At 29.6% G+C, this 6,221-nt stretch overlaps 1 long non-coding RNA gene across 1 annotated transcript in view; it reads right to left on the minus strand.

Annotated features, from left to right (window-relative positions):
• Positions 1-2,503, minus strand: part of LOC140919266 (uncharacterized) — a 4,859-nt gene extending 2,356 nt beyond the window's left edge. The window contains exon 1 of the long non-coding RNA XR_012161867.1: positions 2,254-2,503. This is a non-coding gene — a long non-coding RNA (uncharacterized lncRNA). The remainder of the gene's footprint in view (positions 1-2,253) is intronic.
• Positions 2,504-6,221: the final 3,718 nt, after the last annotated feature.

Below are 6,221 nucleotides of genomic sequence, written 5' to 3' on the forward strand. Positions count from 1 at the left end.
CCTACATCACATCAAAAAGTGGAACATGGACCCATCAAAAGAAAAGTCATCAGACAGTTTAATCTTAGACACAATCTTCCAAAATGAAATAAATACAACCACAAAAGAAAGGCATCTAGTTCCTATACAACCACCTAATCTGGTCATGCTACAAACATTATAAACCCGGGTGATCTCCACGTGTCCCGCAAGATCCTCTTGACACAGCTTCAGTCAAGTATGTCTAGCTAAATGCCCGTCTCCAAAGTACTAATCAGTAGGACGATCCTAGTTCTCATATGAGGACAAAGCCTAGATTTCACAATAATTGTAAAGGGTCACCAACCGAAATTAACAAATATCACATAGCATTTAAATTTCAAATGCAAAAAATGCGACACTGAGAGGGTTTTCATATGTCCAAAAATGCATAACAATGTTGAAAAATGAAGTTTTGACAAACTGCACCGTCGTAGCCGAATGCAACTGAGAAAATGCATATTTTTCGTTCTAAAATGGCTCTGAATCAATCAACAATTCAAACATTAATATTATCAATTATGAACACATAACTACATCGAAACTTAACCAACCCAACTTCACACCTCCAAGAAATTAAGGCAAATCACAAAAACAACCGAATATTTATATTCAAGCTTCATAGTGTAACAAACACAACTTGCGTGCCAAACACTCTAATGCAATGCGTATATGCCAGAATGCATGATTCCGGAATTCAAAGCCAAAACCCTCCTCGAATGGCGTAAATCATCATTGTACATCCTCTCACAGACCAGTACTAATTACCAAGGTGCAACCTCTCACAGATCAGCAGGATTTACTAGCGTGCAGTATCTCACAGACTAGCATGACATACAAGAGTGAAGTCGCTCACAGACCAACATGATTTACTAGCGTGCAGTCGCTCAAAGACCAACACGACATAAAATAGTGTAGTCGCTCAAAGACCAGCACGATTTTCTAGAGTGCAATCGCTCACATATTCAGCACATTCTAGATTGCAATCTCTCACAAATCAGCACGACGCGACAATCCCCCAAGGATAAGATGAACCAACAATTCACATGGCATCATCGTGTGTCCCATCATGGTCACCACTATCACTATGGCCCCATCGCGGTCACCATGTACTAATAAATGCATTAGCATACTCTGACTTTTTTCACCACAATCATTAAGTAAATGCAGCTATTAAAGGATTCCCCATTTTTAATACTCATTTAACACTAATGATTTTTCAAATACAACACAGAGCATACTCAAACATATTTATTCACACCAATTTAAATTTCCACAACCACACATAAATCACATCTCCAAATTCCATCCACACCTAAATTGAATTAAATTCATTTTCCACCAAGTCACACATAAATTTCTTCTAAAAAATTCATAATATTAATTATGAACACATCAATTTCACCAAACATGAATCACCAAAATTTCCAATCATTAATCACTCATATTCAATCTCCAAAATTTTCAACCATAAATCACCACAACACCTTTGATATATCAAAGTTCTCCCCACAGCTAAGTCAGTGCCAACGGTCTCGATTCCTTTTCGAGACTCAAAGAGCTAACTACATAAACATAAATATTTATAACAATTTGTTCAAAATAAAATTAATTTACACACAACAAAATTCCCAAAATTAAATCTTTCTCACACACCAAACATTTAAAACCAAATAATCTATATTACTTAGTTAAAACTAAAAAAATAATTATTGTCCAAATTTCACATACATACACTCGACAATTAAATCACCGAAATTTTTGAGTTAATAAAATACTCTAATTTTTTTTTTTCAGTTCAAACTCATTTATTTGAAAATAACTCATTATGTAACTCAAACACATCAAATTTAATTACCGTCAATTCACACCAACAACAATCAATTCAATTCCACAACACACATATAGCACCTCAATTAAATTTCAAATAATTCGAACATAACTCACCCAATTTCAAAACTCCACATTTTTACACATAACCCACCAAATTTCATCAATTCATTTTCCACAAAATCCGCAAATAAATCACATCTAAAAAATTTATAATAATAATTATGAACATATAAATCACATCAAATATGAATCACCACAAACCACACCTCAAATTTAAATTCAAATAAATCACACATAATCGCATTAAATTCATTTTCTACAAATTCACACATCAAATTTCTTTTTCGCAAAATCACAAATAATGTCCTGAATGCAAACTAAAATTTTGGAAGAAGCCCTTACCTTAACGATAGCTTTAACAAACGATTACGACGCCACAATTAATTCCAGTAAAATTTTCGTTCGCGTCGTCACTTCCAAAGTTGGCTCACTAGCACCGTAGCGTGGAGAGGAACAACTTTTCCTTCTGTCACTTCACGAAATGAAGCTTAGAAGTCGAAGAAAAATGGAGGTTTGTATTTGAGTTTTTGAAGAAAAAACCAAAGACTTGGTTTGTGGTGGAAACAAAGAAGGAAACGAAGGAAATGGTGAAGACACGGCTACAGTGAAAAATGATTCCTTTCTTTGTCTTTCTTTGCCTTATATATATATATGTATATATATATATATATATATAATAAAACCAATTCTAAAATAAATATCTAGATATTTTTATAAAAATCATCATTATGTCAGTTACATCACATCACCTCTCAAACCACTTTTTTAGAAATATATTTACTCTCACCACAATTCAATCGGCAGATCAATTTTTCTGAAAAAGACTGCATCTTAGAAAAAAAATTCATCGACAAAAGATTCACCGTAATTGAACTTAATTATTTATCAACAAATAATTTTAATCGGGTCTCAATATATATATAAATATATATATATATATTAAAATATATACTAATATTATTATTAAGTCTAATAAAATATAATTTTAATATTTAATTCTCAAAATTAAATTCAATTGTGCTAAATGCCTAAACAATTTAACACAAAATACCCTAAAATCGCAAAAATTAGAATTTAGAAAATTAAGAGTCTTACATTGCACTTGAAGAATAAGAGTATACGCTGAAACATCATCATCTACTTCTTTTCTTCTCATATGTTTTTCATAAGGCTATTTTTATCGTACACATTTCAAGAGATACTTACTTCTAAGTGTGTTGATTCAGTTTCATTGTGCTTCTCAAATTTTTGCCTTTGAGTTTTATTAAGCAAATAACTCAAACACTTCATATATTATAAAAGCTCTCAAAATATTTTCTTTGTGATTGTTCAGATAAAGATTGTGCAAATTCTTTTTAGATTAAGGTTTTGAGCCTATTTAGGCTTTGATAATACATGTTTTATTAGATAAGATTGTGATCTAAAGAAAATTGTAAAAGTGCTAAAGAACATTCTTTTCAGTAAAATAGTGGAAAATTTAATAAAGTGTAAAGATTGAACATAACTCAAGGTTATGGATGAACAATGATAACTTTGTGTGTGAATTTCTTTAAATTACTCTGTTTTAACATACACTAGTCATTAAAATTTCCATTGAAACTTTTATACGACGAACATTCATTTTTGTAATGCTAACTTTTTATCTAAGTGTTTACATAAGATTGTTGCTTTAGTTTCAAAAAAATTAAAAAATCACGATTCAAATTCCTTCTTTCTTGTGACATAGATTCTACTTAATATGTATATCTCAATCATTCATCAACCATTCTTACCAGAGTATATAATATATTATCTTACGCCTATTATCACCAATCATAATATACCAGACTATCACCATTTTATATATTTGTTAATGAGCTAATTTATAAATGATAACTTAGAAAATTTACACTTTCCGTTTAGGGGTGGGAATAGGTCAGGTTTTGAAAGGCCTGAGTCTGGGCTACGATTCATTTTTTAGGCCTACGGCCTATCATAGGCTTTTTTTTCGGCCTAACCTGACCTTTTTAAAAGTCTAGCCTGACCTGGAAGCCTATTTAAAAGCTTTATTCATATTAAAACATTTAAATGCTTTATTAATACCACATGTTCTCCTCCACACACTAATATCAATATACTAATATCAATGTACATATCTATATATAATAAACAAAAAATAATTTTTCTAACAAAATAATTTTTTAAAAATCTAAAACAAACATCCTTCAAACCCTAAAACATAATTCTTGGTTTCAAAGAATAGATTTTTTTTTTTTTCTGAAACAAACGCACTCATTATTACCTCTCAAACAAATATGGAAGGACTACTGAGTTGTTGACTAATTGAATGGCTACCGGAAATGGAATGACTACTGAGTGATTGCTTAATTGATAGAATTTAAAATAGGAAATAATATTATTAATATAATAATAATAATAAAAAATAACATTAATAAATAATTAAATATATATAAGTCGGCCTGTCAGGCCTAATAGACTTTTTTATAAGCCTGATCCTGACCTATTTAAATAAATAGGCTTTAAAATAGCCTGAGCCTAGTCTTTTTATTAAATAGGCCAGACCATAAGTAGGCCAGGCCATAGACCCCTGTCGGACGGCCTAGCCTATTCTCATCCTTATTTGTATTGCTCTCCTAGCCGTTAACTTACACTCTTAATCAATTACTTCATTACTGATCTCTTTGCACATTGACTTAAACTATTCTTTGGACGTGGAGTAAAATCTAATTGAAAAGCCTAAGTTCTTAATCAATTAACAACATCACATAATTTAGAGTTTCTTCACGGATAAATCTTAGAGATACATTACTCAGCCTTATATATTGCAATATATAAAGGAAAAAATACATATGAGGTTTTATGTTTAACAAAATAACTGTTTATTTTTCCAATTTAATTTTTTATGTTATATTTTGTTTTTCGTAACCCTACTTACGTGGGTATATCAATTGAGGTAATAACGGAAAAAATTTTAAATTATATAAGAGAATAAGGTAATGTAATAAATAATGAATTGTCGGAAAGAAGTAATGTTATGAAATCTTAAAATAAATTCTTACAACTGAAAAATCTTTAATAATAAAAATATCTAAAACTGGGTAAATATTATCTAATCCCGAAATAACGTACGATGTAGACAATATGTCTACTTATTCTTGATCTACTAACCTAATTGAAGGAAATCACTCTTCTCAAGGAAGGTACTTCTCAACTCCCGATGTCCCCGACAATCTAAGTCTCTGAAAACTACACTTTAATGAGATACTAAATCCCAGTGAATAATACTAAAATCTTTGAAAACTAGTATTGTTCTCAGCCGGATCGGTAACCAAAAAAATCGATCATGGCACCCAACTTCTTCCAAAAATATTCTTTAGAAATATTCATGATAAGACTAATATTTTTCTATAATAACCAATTACTTTCAATAATTAATAAAAACTCGTCAATTAAATTAACGATCATTCGATATGTAATAATCACATAAATCCACTACACATATTTATTCTGCGAAAATAAATCAATCATTTCAATGATGTCTCATAATTATATGGAGATATACTACTTCTGCGAAGTAAGTATTAACTCATCATGTGGAACACGAACTCATCCGGTGTGAGGTACAAGACCCATTTGTGTGGACTTCAAACCTCATCTCACTGTGGAGTTTAAAATTCATCTATATGTGGGGTACAAAAGTCATCTCTGTGGAGTTTAAACCTCATCTCATTGTGGAGTTTAAAACTCATCAATATGTTTTAAAATATCAACAATATTGTCCTTCTTTTTACAAGAATTCAAAAAAATCATCAAAATTTTGAACCAAAACCCATAAAACTAATAATCATCTTCAATATAATGCAAATTTCATCAAATCCATAACTCAAATATTCAAATAAACTCATATTTTCATCTCCAACAACATCAAATAAAGAATAAAAATATGAGTTATTTTCAAGATTTAAGTTATGAATTTGATTAAATTTGCATTTTATTGAAGATGATAATGAATTTTATAGGTTCTTTTTAAAAAAAAATTATGATTTTTTTGAATTTTTGTAAAAAAAAGGACAACATTGTTGATATTTTAAAACATAAAACATCCAATTGGCACTTAAAATTAAAATAAAGGATCAACTCAGGAAAAAAAAAGATAAAGGACTAAAACGTTACCTGAAATTAAGTTAAGGGACCACAAATGTAATTTAGCCTAATAATAATAATAATAATAATAATAATAATAATAATAATAATAATAATAATAATAATAATAATAATAATAATAATAATAATAATAATAATAATAATAA

The sequence above is a fragment of the Cicer arietinum genome, chromosome 2 (genome assembly GCF_000331145.2).
Source record: "Cicer arietinum cultivar CDC Frontier isolate Library 1 chromosome 2, Cicar.CDCFrontier_v2.0, whole genome shotgun sequence".
Classification (NCBI taxonomy): domain Eukaryota; kingdom Viridiplantae; phylum Streptophyta; class Magnoliopsida; order Fabales; family Fabaceae; genus Cicer; species Cicer arietinum.